This window comes from Plutella xylostella, chromosome 14 (genome assembly GCF_932276165.1).
Source record: "Plutella xylostella chromosome 14, ilPluXylo3.1, whole genome shotgun sequence".
Lineage (NCBI taxonomy): Eukaryota > Metazoa > Arthropoda > Insecta > Lepidoptera > Plutellidae > Plutella > Plutella xylostella.
In genome coordinates, this window is record NC_063994.1 from 5,659,396 (window position 1) to 5,673,771 (window position 14,376).

The 14,376-nt window shown below is 37.8% G+C and overlaps 2 long non-coding RNA genes across 2 annotated transcripts; one reads left to right on the forward strand and one right to left on the reverse strand.

Moving 5' to 3' along the window:
* The first annotated feature begins 9,635 nt into the window (after window positions 1-9,635).
* LOC125489454 lies at window positions 9,636-11,711 on the forward strand. Its single transcript, XR_007267009.1, has 3 exons — window positions 9,636-10,097; window positions 10,644-10,803; window positions 11,580-11,711. It is a non-coding gene; the product is annotated as an uncharacterized LOC125489454 (long non-coding RNA).
* A 530-nt stretch (window positions 11,712-12,241) lies between these two features.
* LOC125489455 lies at window positions 12,242-13,038 on the reverse strand. Its single transcript, XR_007267010.1, has 2 exons — window positions 12,719-13,038; window positions 12,242-12,586 (listed from the first exon to the last, which is right to left on the reverse strand). It is a non-coding gene; the product is annotated as an uncharacterized LOC125489455 (long non-coding RNA).
* Window positions 13,039-14,376: the final 1,338 nt, after the last annotated feature.

Genomic DNA, 14,376 nt, shown 5'->3' on the forward strand with positions numbered 1-14,376 from the left:
CGCCGCCCGTAGCCGCAGCACGGCGAAGTAGTCGGGGACCCCGGCGTCGGCGAACATGGCCTTCGCACTGCAGTAGCGCGGTTGTCTCAGCAATATGCGTAGTGCGTCATTGTATTGTACTCTAAGGGTGCTGTATGCTCTCCTTGTGTAATTAATCCATAGTTGGCAGGTATAAAACGTTTGACAAAAGGCCTTGAAGAGCACAATTTTTACATCCTTAGAGCACTTGGCAAACCTGCGTGCGAGCATGTTGCACCGCACCGCCAGGGCCCGCCGCTCGCGCTCCATGTCGGCGTCGTCACTCAGAGTCTCCGTCAGCACATGACCCAAGTACCTGAACTTATCTACAACCCGAATCGATGAGCCATACATGTAGACCGGGGGTATCCTCTCCGGACCTCTCCCCACTCTAAATACCATTACTTCACATTTCTTGGCGTTATATTTTAAACCATTACTATTAGCGAATCTCTCACACACAGCAATGAGCTTTCTTAATCCGCCGACCGAGGGGCTGAGGAGCACCATATCATCTGCGTAGCTCAAGTTGTTGAAGCATACATCCCCTACGTGACACCCACCCGATGCCGGTGCTCCTCAACTCCTCGATCAGGTCATTTACATAAAGGTTGAAGAGGTCCGGAGAGGTCAGCCCTCCCTGACGAACGCCACACTCTAGTCTATATTCACTAGAGTGTGCGTCGCCCCATCGTACAGAGTTAGTTTGGTTCTCATACCAGTGTCTCAACAGACCCACCAGGTCAGAAGGAACCTTAGACTTTAACATCTTCGACCAGAGCAGGTTATAGTTTACCAAGTCAAAAGCACGACTTAGGTCTAAAAAGCATGCATAGACCGAAGTTTCTCTATGTTTGTAGTAATTGACTGCGTGCTTAAGACTCAGTATCGCAGAGTCTGTTGAGAGACCAGGACGAAAACCAAACTGCGCGTCACTCATCTTAACATTCCTCATCAACTCGGGCTGCAGAAGCCGTTCAAGCACCTTGCCAGCGACGGTACCCAAGGAAATAGGTCTATAGTTTGACACACTCGAGAGATCTCCTGTTTTATTTTTGATGACTGGAACCACCACCGTCCTCATCATAAGATCCGGTAGGTACTGAAGCTCTAAGCAATAATTAAATATTAAAGCCAATATTTTATATACCTCATCACTAGCGTACAGAATATGCTCGATGCTGAGAGAGTCATGCCCGGGGGACTTTCCCCGGGTCATGCAGCGCACCGCGCGAGCCACGCTCGCCGCCGTCACACGCAGCTCGGCCGCTGGGGGCTGGGGGCTGCGGGGGGCGGGGGCGGGCGCGGCCGGCGCGGGCGACGGGGCTACCTCCGCATCGGGCACACACTGTACCTTGAGAGGAGCGACTTTGAAATGGTTTGCGTAAATGTCCGCAATGGCCGCTTCATTACTTTCATTCTCTACAGATACTGGCAACCCTCGTTTGTAGCTTAGAGCTTTAGTACCCTTCCAAAACTTATTAAAGTCTTTGTTTCGTTTCTGTAGTGCTAGTATGTTCATTTTAATTATCTCTTCGTTATTTTGGCACCAGCGTAATTTACTCTTAAATATTTTCCGGCTAGCGTGCATTTCATCATAAATTTTACCCGTATTGGGTTTACCAAAATTTATCCACATCCTAAAACAAATTCTAGCCCACTCATGATGATGTTGAACGTGGTAGTTCCAGCCGGTTACCTGGCATTTTCGTTTTCGTGCACCAGCCTTGGTTATATTAGAACTAAGGATAGAAGCAGACTGTAAAATATCAATAAAATTAATATACAAATTATCAATACACTTAGCAGTAATATCACATGTTTGACTAGTTGCATTATACAATTGACTTAATTTATCTTTACAATATTTCCCATATTTATCAATTTGATCCTGATCTCGGGTACCCCATCTGATGCCATGAGATATTTTAGACTTATTTTTATACACTTTATTACAACCTGTACCTATATTACACTGTACAAACATTGGGAAATGGTCCGAGGTGGTGACGTCGTGGTGGACGCGGCGCACCGTGGCCCGCGCGGCGCAGCTGGTCACGCAGTGGTCCAGCCAGCGCCGGGCGCCATTGGCCTCGCTGATGAAGGTGAACGTGCCCGAGTCTGCCCCGAGCATGTCGATGTCAGTGCAATTCCACAATTGCTCACGACAGAATGCCAGGAGCTCCTCACTGAAGCGGGTGCCAGGGTGGGCGTTGTAGTCTCCCATCATGTAGACCGCCTCGGCGTCACACTCCTCCACCACGGCACTCATGTTCGACAGTGTATCGGTGAACTCTGGCACATTTTCATCTTTGTCACACGGCATGTAGACATTTAACACTAGATATTGCCGGCCATCAAACTCAATTTGAATGGCCGCCAATCGATCACTTACACAATCTATCACACGCACATTAGCACACTTAGACTTACGCCACATGATCGCTAAGCCACCGTACGGCCGACCACGGAGTATTCCTGCTGAGGTGTCCACTGAAGACTTCGCGAAGGTACTGAAGTCAGGATCAATCAGGTCAGTGAACCCGAGGTCATGCTGCAGCAGCCATGTCTCCTGCAGCAGCACGATGTCCGCGGCGCGGCACAGCTCTCGAACATGATGGACTGATCGCTTTATGTTCTTGCAGTTAAACGTAACGATTTCGATCTTAGTTCGTACATCCATTACGGTTTACTGGTGGCGCGGTAGGCATTACTTTCGACGTACTTTCTGTACACCAAGTGTAAAGGCCAGAAGTTCTTATCTAAGAAGACATTCAATTTAGCAGTCGGTATAACCACTTTGAAGGAGTTAAAAGAAGTCTCCGTACGCTGCTTAAGTTGTTCTACACATATGGCTTCCTCCCCGAGATCTTTTATATGGGCTTCTATATCGCTACTTAGTATGTGTTTTTGCAGACGAGAAATATATATAGAACTTCTCGGTTCCGCCACTTGTAGCCGCGCACATTGCTCCAAAGAACCGCGCATGTTCCTTTGTTTCGTACGTTTTTTACGAACTACGGGAGTAAACCCATCATCCCCGTTAATAAGGCTTCTGGTTTCGACGTCATTTGCTCACATAACTTTCCTATACACGAGGCTAAAGAGATAGGTCTGTATGATTTATCATCATCCGGTTTATCTGATTTTAGTATAGGTATAACACACTGAGTTTTCCATGACTCTTGAATCTGTTGTTGTGACCATAGTGAGTTTAGGATCTGTAATATACTATTTTTAGCTGTTATGTGTAAATTTTATAACATAATATATGGAAAACTGTCTAATCCTGGACTTGTGTTCTTTCTTAAAGCCAATGCTATATTAAATTCCTCATCTGTAAATGGTTGTAACAAAAATAATGTTGTATCATCATTACTATCTGAGTTAAAGATATATTCTAAATCTATATCTGTAGCATTATTTGCAGGTTGTGCAAATTTGTCTATAAAATTTCCAATCCATTCGTCATTCTTAGATATATTTCTATTGGTATTTATTCTTTTAAGTCTCCGTATATAGTTCCACACTCTAGAAATTGGTGTATATCTATTAAAAGATGAACATAACTTTTTCCAACTTGAGCTTTTAGCTTCTTTAATAATATTTTTTTTCCTAGCATCTAATCTTTTGTAATAAATATAATTTTCAATTGTCATATCATTCCTATACTTAGCTAACGCATCTTTTGATTTCTTTACAGCTTCAGCACAGTCCTCTCTCCACCACGGAGCCGGAGCCCTACATGTTTTACCAGCATGACACCTATACACAGGACACAGGTACACACACATTCCTTAAAGTATTAAGTATTTTACACATTTCATCATATTTTTGTAATGGACTATCAGAATTAGAATTAAAATCTGTAAACAAAGCCTCTGATAAGTTATGGTAGCTTTCCCAGTTTGTTTTATTAAATAAGAATTTCAAAATGTCATCATTTACTTGATAGTTTGTAGTAGATACAATAATGTCAGTAAAGGTCTGTAGGTGGTAGCTACCCATAGCATCCTCACCCACGCGCCACTCACATAATGGAGCAAGGTCTGGGCTGACACAGGTCACGTCTATAGCCGATGCATTACATCCAGGTCTACCGACAGTGCTCGGTGCACCTGTATTTAGTAAACATAAGTTGCACTCATCAAAAAGGTCTAGTAATTCCCTACCTCTAGGGAAAGTAATTTCACATCCGAAAGTAATGTGATGTGCATCAAAATACTATGCAAGGTTTCGGTAGTTGCTTTACAATGTTTCTTAGTTTATTTATCCTAATGAGACTATTGGTGTTTTTTGTTTTAGATGGGCAGTATACACAAAGGATTGAAAGAGGACCGTTTGCTGTGGACAAAGAGACTGCTATGGATTGAATATCTTGATAAAAACTAGTCTTAAAAATTAGTCTGCCTATTTCGTCTCCAGACCATTCATACTCAATGCATGTTCATGTGCCAATTATACCTGTTTGTGTGCCAATTTCCCCCCTTCACATTTATCTCCAAAATAACCTAAAAACGACTGTTCGACTAAAACTAAGATTTCCAAAAAAATACGCAATTATTTACTTACTATCAAATTTCTTCCAGCCACAATACACACCTAATAATCCAATTTAGTCCAGTCAATAAATGACTCAAAATTAGGTGTAGAGTGCGTGAGCAGGTAACTAAGGGATTCCTTCAAAAACTTGTTCAGGGGGCTTAAGTTGTTAACATACCAAAAGTCTTGACTCCTAGGTGATGAGCGGGGGGGAGGAGGGGGGGATAAAGGTACGAATTTTTGGTTTTTAGCTTATATCTCGAAAACGGTGCATCGGAGAGAAATATTTTCAACTAATGAAATAAAGTTCTTAAAATTATCTAAAACTTTTATATCATATGTTTTTTTCTAATTACTAACCGTTTTCGAGCTATTACCCTTGGAAAAAATTGAAATTTACAAGAAAAAGTATTCATGTCAAAAAATTCATAAACATTGCATCATATTGTCTTAACCAATTCATAAACGAAAAAAATGAAGAGGAAAGAAGTAGTAGATTTTTTCTTTCAACGTATTTTTTCAGTGAATCCTGATTGGCTGGCTTAAATTTTCAGTGTTGCCAGTAGCAAAAAAATATAAGCTCGTTCAAAAATAAAAAGTATTGATCTCTCATAAATAGAATGACGGTAACAAATCGATTTAGAAAAGCAGATTTTTATTCCAATTTACCCCGCCATTCTTGCTTACCCCGTTTTAAGGTACCTTTACTTTAAGTCGCGGAGGCCAAGATCCACTTTGGGTCAACCAGCCATCAAGAGTGAGTGAGTGTGTTTACTTTAAGTCTGGTCTTGAGTGTTCCTTTCATTAGCCTAGAAAAGACAAAATGAAAAGTTCAGTATGATATTGTTCTAAAAAATTACAGACAGACACTAACAAAACTACACTGTAACATAAATATTCAACACCAGTTTTCCTAACACATTATTGGGGTAGCAATAAAGTTAAATTCTATTCTATTATTTAGCCAAACATTTAGGAATAACCTACCTTTTTCCATATAAGGAGCCCCTCCTCAAGAAGCCTCTCATTGACTGCAGCCTGTCTGTTCATTGCTTCAGCTATCATTGTGAGGGCTGAAGCCGTGGCCCTCTCACAACGCAGTGGGTAAGTAATACGAGGTATAAAAACAAATGGTATAACATTCACAAGGTATACGCCCATATGATATAAATTTATTAAGTATAACGATCACTGTGCATAACAAACGAAAGGCATAATTACTAAATACATAATTTCGTAAAGAATAACGTTCAAAAAGTATAATTTCAATTGATATAACGATTAAAATGCATAACCTTCATAATATATAACGTTTATAACATATATTCTACAACGGATATAATAATCATAATGTATAATGCACAAAAAGTATAAAAGATCGTCGTATCGTTTTTTGTCATTATTATTGACGTTATTTGGGGGGAACGCTCCGCTCCGCTTCGCTGCGCTCCGCTTTAGTTTCGACGAACATGTGCACCTAACACGCTCCTCCTCGCTTTGCTCGTCGTCGCACCTATCTTTAGGTTTTGGTACTAGGGGTTTTGACATTATTATTATTATTGGCGCTATGTGGGAAGACGCTCCGCTCCGCTTCGCTGCGCTCCGCTTTGGTTTCGACGAACATGTGCACCTAACACGCTCCTCCTCGCTTTGCTCGTCGTCGCACCTATCTTTAGGTTTTGGTACTAGGGGTTTTGACATTATTATTATTATTGGCGCTATGTGGGAAGACGCTCCGCTCCGCTTCGCTGCGCTCCGCTTTGGTTTCGACGAACATGTGCACCTAACACGCTCCTCCTCGCTTTGCTCGTCGTCGCACCTATCTTTAGGTTTTGGTGCTAGGGGGTTTGACGGCGTTGGGTTATTAAACACAGATTATGTTATATGTTAGTATGTTTTATGAACTTTATACTAAATGATAGTATATATTTTAAACGATATACGTAATGTATGTTATACGAATTGATATTAGTCCTCGTAAGTATTATGTATTTTGATTTTATATAAAATGTACGTTATACCAATTGAATCTTATACCTTATGAAAATATAGATTTTGTTGTTATACGTAACGTTCATTATATGTTGTGAACGTTATTAATGTGAAATTATACATTTCGTTTTTATACGTCGCAATACGCACCCCAACGCAGTTGCTCCTTCTGCAACTCAAGCACATCGGCTCTGGCTTCAGCAAATGCACTTCTGGGTGTTGTAATTCCTGAAATTTTAAAGGAAATAACTATACATATTTATTTATTTAAACACTTTATTGTATGTATACACAAATTACACAGTTTAAAGTAAAAGTTAAAGTACAAGAAAGAACAATACAAGTATATATATACAAAGGCGGACTTATCGCCTAAACGCGATTTCTTCCAGTCAACCTTTATGGTGTGGAAATAAAAATTTAATAGCGCTCAGAACCTTCGACAAAAGAGTTAGCACTCGGATCACTTGACCGTCTGTTTCTTTCATTAAAAGACTTATTTGCCTTTAAAAAACACACACACTCACGCCTTGTCCTAATGGACTCTCTTGTGGGGTAAGCAGATGTGCATTGCTGTACCCACTTTTCGCCAGTGTTGTGGTTTATATAAATATTGTAAAGTAAATACTCACGCTGCCGTTTCTTTTTAATCTTTTGGACAGGCGTAGAGCTACCATGCTCTTCATTCTCAGTGGCATCTGAATTAAAAAAAAACATAGTTCTATGTTTAGCCAAAGACTGATGGAGTATAACACTTTCATACATTTAATCAGTATACACACTTACATGAAATATTAGGCTCAGGATTTTCATATAAGCCACTATGACTAGTAGTAGCGGTATTGCCACCACTGGTCACAGTGGCTGTTGTGGCAGGTGGCGGTGGTGGTGGTGGTGGACAGTTTTCGTCTCCAAAGGGAAGCACATGTAATTTAATATATTATATATTTATCTAAAAAATACTGGTATTCTTACTTTATTTAACTGTTTCATTGTGTGTTGTGTATAAAATATACTGTTAAAATCAATTAATAAATAAAGAAAAGTGGGTGCAGCAATGCACCTCTGCCTACCCTGCAAGGGAGTACAATAGTACAAGGCGTGAGTGCGTGTTTTTTTTTTTGTTTTTTTTTTTGTTTTTTAAATAAAATAGAAAGTCTTAGTATAAACAAATAGATATTTACCATAAAACAACCTTCATTTAAATTGAGAGGGGGCAGCGGGTCAACTTGTACAGTTTTAATGTTTTTCCCAAATTGGGGACCCATTATTCCCACTGCTCGCTCCTCTACTGCAGACAGAGGAGGGCCTAGTGCTCCCCTCCTCCAGTCCCAGTGTGGGACTTGTTGAGGGACCTCACCCGCGCCTTCAATTTATTTTTGTAGTCGCTCCAGTACTACAAAATATACAAATCAAATAAATAATATATGCATACATCTTGTCAACTGATAGCAAAACTAAATATTTTTTTATAGACATTGATTTCATACTTTAGACCACCCTTTCACGGTCTTATTTGATCCCCCGCCCATGCAGTTTAGAATGACAGCAAGTTCCTGCCATAGTTTTTGGCTTTTGTGCCGCGCTTCCATCGATCTTAGGAAGCCGGCAGCCAGTTCCCGGTGCTCCTCCATAAAGGCAAGGGTCAGTGTGAAGAAAAGGGTGTGCGGGAGAAAAAAAAATCGATATTTTTTCGATACTACTTTAATAAGCAAGATAATTGATCTGTCAAAACCCTTATTACATTGGACTAAGGTTGGCTTCTGGCTTCTGGCCCGGTACATGTGAAAGCTACGTACCATGCCCATACACTTCACCACCGGGTTGCCGGCGCCGGTTAGTCGAAAACCGGTACGTGTTAAAAGGCACTTAGGGTTGACGTGTTAAGTTAAGTTTTTAATTAATCTGATTCCCGTGTATGCTGGATTCTCTTCATATTAGTTTATTATGTGATCCCATTTTGCTGTTCTAATTGTATTTTCAATTATGCACTTAAGGTTTTTCGTAATCAAATTGTTTTTTATACCTTTGATCAAATGCCCCCAATTTGATCAAAGGTCAAACAGAGGTACAACTTCGTGTCCATTTACATAAAATATCTCATTATGGGGTTCTGTATTTTGCCTTAAGCACCTTCCTGCCTTCCCTGGTTTCATTTATTAAGTAATTTATCGCACTTACATTTGTCGTGCCTTGATCGCACACATATATTTAGCTCACACTTTTTTTTTGCTACTTTGAAATAACATTTTTGATCAAAGTTTTTAATTCAATCTTTGGAGTGGTACCACTACAATATGTGTAAACAAGTGGTTGTTTGTAGTTTTTTATTACCCCTCTAAGCATGAATACTAATGCATGATCGGCAATTTTTCTTTTTATTTCACACCCATTACTTACAAACCCATGTATTGAATCTTTTCTCCTGTTATACTCAAAGTTTGGAGTGATTGATATTTCATCAAACAAGAGCATGCATAATTTTTCATCGTCTGTCATTGTCACCACTCTTTTTTTTAGCTGGGAAAATATATTTTTGTTAATCCCCGGCTTTATTCCTGCTTTTGATATAAGCCTGGTCAGTGTGAGCGGTGATGGCAGAATAAAAATTCTACTTAGCCACCTATGCACGCGATCCTTGTTTGTATAGATTCAATGCCATAGTTTTTTACTCTAATGTAAACCTCCTTCCCATTTTTTCCTTGCTAACTTCTCTCCGTCGTTTCCTGAGAGTATAAAATTTGTATGGTTGTATAAAAAGTAGGAGCGAGTGGTATGTAAAGTAAATGATAACTAGGCTATTGTTCCAATTACTCGTACAATGTAAACCAACTATGATGACTCACTATATATTATTTATCCCTTAAGTTGGATTTATATGCTGGAGCCATCTCCCAAGCAGCAAGGAACTGGTTCCAAATCAGCAGCAAAGTCAAACACAGAAATGAGAATAATCGGAGTCCGGGTGATCGCTAGGGTCATCGAATATAGCAGAGAAAACAGGTTCCAATAACAGATGCACGGTCAAACAGCAAGCAGAGATCGGAGTCCGAAGACGAGCACGGGTCGTTGGTTATATCTGGAACAGCAGCCTTACTCCCAGCGATGAGTGGCTGAATCGATTTCAACAAGATCGCTGATTTCGTACTCCCACCGCACATTTTTGCGGCTCATTGTGTTATGACGTCACGCAAACCGTTCAGTGAAAATTATAGCGTTATTAAGCTAGAAATTCGCACCACGAGCTCATCATGAGCTCATCACACAGAGTAGATTATATGTCAAAGTTGCGACTCAACGCCTCTTTGAAAAAAGTTCCTATTCTTGCAACGCAAAGCCATTACAATGGCTAATTTTTCCTATTTTTGTAAGAAAAAGAGCCTGTAATTACACCTACAAAGTGATGTGAAAGTAGTAACTGAGGATACGTGAGGATTGCAAACCAGTCTCCCTGGATATTTAAAGCATATTTAAAGGAGTTGACGGACAATTTGACTGAAGACTTTAGCTTCATGAAACTAGCTGATTTGAGCGTAACAAATAAGGTGAGTATCCACGAACATAATAGAGGTACATGTAAAAGTTTCTTCAACTAAAGGCGGTGATCCATTCGCGAGAAAAACCTCCAATAACCTCTAAGTCCGCGGTCTAAAAAAACCTCCAACGATGTTACAAAAAGCACGCCACGACTTTGCCAATGATGAGAGTAGACTGTTTGGTTCGCTAATGGATCACCAACGAGATTCGACAAGCCAACAATCTATACCGTCGCCTCGCCAGTGGATGACCGCCTTAACTCTCATGTTCTTAAGGCATGAAGAAGAAGCCTTAAAGGAAATATCCTTCAAAACAAAGACAAACCTTCTTTTACCATTGTTGTAGTCCTATGGCACCCCAGAGGTGTCATAAAATCTGCCACCTATCTATGTTTAAACCACCTATGCCTGGTCTCGCTCCAGCTAAGTCCAGTGGCTAACAATATATAAGTACCTACTAATAATAATAATAATAAGATAAACCTTCCTATACTATCATAATGTCTGTAACCTAAACCCCATGATATCTACTAACCAGAATTTTGGTATTTGTAGGTTTTTACTGCGTTGCAACTGGCTCCAGACTGGAATTTATAACCAAGACTAAATATTCAAGTGCCTATGTGAAGTACCTACTTAACAACAAGTTGTATTAAGATCTTATGAAGTTAATACCTACATAAGAAACTAAATTTCCATATCATTCTGCTACTGAGTAAGTCACTTAAGCTGATTTCAATTTATTTGTAGCAAAAAAGATATGAAATACTACCATATACTACCCTAGCACAAACACTTTAATTTTATGATGCACTGACAGTATGAAAAATAATTTACTTGGCTTGCTTATCTAGATTCTATATCTATAAAATATTATTTGATTCATCTGTTTTCTAAGTACCTTAGGATTAAACTGTAGTGCTGCGGTGGGTATCTTTTGTAGGTAAAAAAATATACCTATGCTGGCTCAATCTCCACCTACTACAGAAACAAGACTATCTATTCTTGGACTAACAGAAAGCCTATCTCAGCTATTGGAACACCCAGGCTTGCTGCTCCATTTTACTCGAGAGCTAGGCTGGCTGAGCTAAAATTAAGGGGATATGTACAAAGGTTCCACTCAAGAGAGCCACGTACAGGAGCTTCGCCACCTCTCAGAATAGAATAGAAAATCTACTAAATAAAGTTGTATCAATACCTTGATAGTACAGTCAGCAATAGATATTTATGCCACCACAGCAACAAAAATTTAATCCTCATGGGTGGAATAATAATATTTTATCAATACTTACTAACTTAAGTATTACTTACCTTAATATTAGTTATCCTTATTTTTCATGTTACATAAATATTACCTATCAATTGTCATAATATTTAGATATGGCTTGCGTTGGGGTGGCATACATATCTCTTTGGCTGACTGTACAATATATTATTATTATATCCTAACCTATAGAATTACTATTAATCTATATTTCTATCTTATTTCAGATAATCAGAAAGCAGTTTTTTAGCTAATAGAAGAGAAGCTTATGCTTGATATTTCAGAACACTGATAATAATTGTGATGTGATTTAATATATCATACTTAATAAACACAAAATACAAATACAGCAAAAACCATGTTTCATTTCATTATTTAAATGTTGATGTTGCACTTGACTAAGAGGTCATTCATGATACTATTGATTTATAAAGGCTTGATAGGAAGTATTCCTTCTTAAGAGTCAGGCAATAATAACATTGCAACATGGAAGAAATTGTATAAGTAACATTGTAAGTTGTACTTTTAATATATGGATACCTACCATATCCTCCTCATTCCTTAGCAGACTTGAGGCCCTGTATACTTACTTTTACCTGTTGCAATGTAATACCCTTGTTATCACCTACTGAGTAGAGTGCTCAGCGGAGGACATGTCTCGGGCCGCTCTACTTGGTGGTGTAATCAGGGTGTTAGCATTATCTGCTTTATGAAGATTAGGTAGACACATTTTTTATGTTTAAAGCAGGGTTTACTTACATGATAACATTGTGTTTTTACATAAGCAGACACTTGGTCCATGCATAATGTTACAACTCTTATTACTAGTTATTACTGCTTTTTCTTAGAACTGCTTTAAACATAAAGAATAAAAAATAAAACAGCCGCATTCAACTTTTAATATGATTAATACATTACGAGTAATCGTTTATAGAGTTTACAATGCATGAGTCTAATAAGTACACACCTAAACTATGATCACTTACGACTTACGAACTTTTGGATTTCGATATGATTATGGAATTGTATTAAGTATGTGGTTGAAAGCACGATCTTAGAGTATAGGTTTGCACTTATTATTCAGAAATATTATCACGGTACAAGATATTTTCAGTATTTCACTGTAATTGTAGGTTATGTTGAGTATTTTTTCAATAAATTTCCGCCTTGAGTTAAAACTTTCACAAGATATTTCCTTGGCTATACGGTGACACGCAACGTCTTCTTCTTCTTTCTGTAAACAATGATTGATAGTTTAATATCTATAACTTTGTAACAAATTATCGTAATATTTTATCGGTCTATTTTATAAATCGAGTCGATCTGAGTCTGCAACTTAACCACTCCATCAGAATACTATACTTACGTCATATTATTATGTATTTAGTGCACAAATATCTATTTAAATAAGGAAATTCCATTTGTAATTTTGTTTTATCATTGTTATTGTATGTTGTATGAATGAAGTGGAGGGAGTGCAGTGTTGCCGCAACGGAGTTCTCAAAACGCACATATCCAGCGCTGAAAACGTACATTTAGGGTTAAAACCGTACATGAGCTGTTTTTTTACTAAAATCACTCAATTTAGCTTTTCCAGCTCTTTCGCACCTGCTCGTCAGCAGAAGTACTATATTTTAATAGATTTTAGTCGTGAGAAACGTACCTATATTTATTATAGCATTTTAAAAAGTGTGACAATGTCCTAAAACCTTCAGAGTAGGTACCCCGCAGTTTTATGTATGATATATACTTATACTCATTGTAATCATGTAATAATCATATTGGTTGAGAAAATAATCATACAAGAAAATCAAAATCGTAACTAATTGTGGTTAATAATTTTTTTGCTGCGATTCCAAAAAAAATACGTAAAATAGTCCATAAACAAAGATTTTACACATGATAATCATGATATTGGAAGTTAAGTTTAAATGGTACATTACATGGACCAATTATATACACGGGTGAAATCGCCAAAATTTGTACATTTTTTGTCCATTTCTCTTGGTTGCACTAAAACCTACTAAATGAGAAAAATATAACAACTTCACATAGAAAATTTTGGTAAATCATATTAGTAGAATAAGTAACGTATTAAATTATTTGTATTTTATCATATTTTGTACATTGGTTATTGAAATTTACATAAATTTAAATCTTAATAAAAATATCATATTTCTTTGTTATGCTCTTTGTAACAGTATTTTTTTGTATAAAATAGTATTAAATCTAAATTATTCTACTGGCATCACCACGAGCAAAAGTTTTCTTAGAAGTGGCGTTAGTGTCGCGTCTCCGCCATTTTGTTTGTAGTCGTTATCGAAGTTATAGTGAACTCGGAAGAAAAAAGACTTTTCAGTGTTCCCCTTTGTAACAACCGACAAATTAAGTTAAAGGAAAGTATTTACAAAGTAATTCCTGCACGTAAAATCATAATTTCAGTCTGTTTACTATGCAGTTAGTCAAATTTTCGGAAAACTAAATCCACGTGTGTTAAAATATTTTTAGCTTATGAACGTAAGAATTTTTGTTCCATTTTGTTACAATTTTCTTTGTAACGTTACAAAAAGGAAAGCTAAGGGCACATTCAGATTGACAAGAATGTGATGACATTTTTTAAACAAATAAATTACAAAAACATATTAGTTGTACAAAAGTTTAATTTCAATTATCCTAACTAGTGATACCTAATACCAAAATAATTAATAATTCAATTGATAAAAAAAACCTCATAGATATACCTATATATTTTTTAAATATTTTTGTTCAAAAATTACGAAAGTAGTTCGTGTTTTAATTATTGAATAAGTACCGGTCAAAATCATAACCCTCCTTTTCGCTTCGCCGTAGTGCTGATTAAATAAAATTGTTTTATTTATTCATAGTAGTGTGATCGAGTCCGAATAGTTCCTTTTTGTAACATTTTTGTAACGTTTCCCTTTTGTTACGTTTTTGTTACGTACAAATTTTGGCGATTTCACCCACACATTACACATGGGAGGCTAAAATAGTACGTCAAATGTG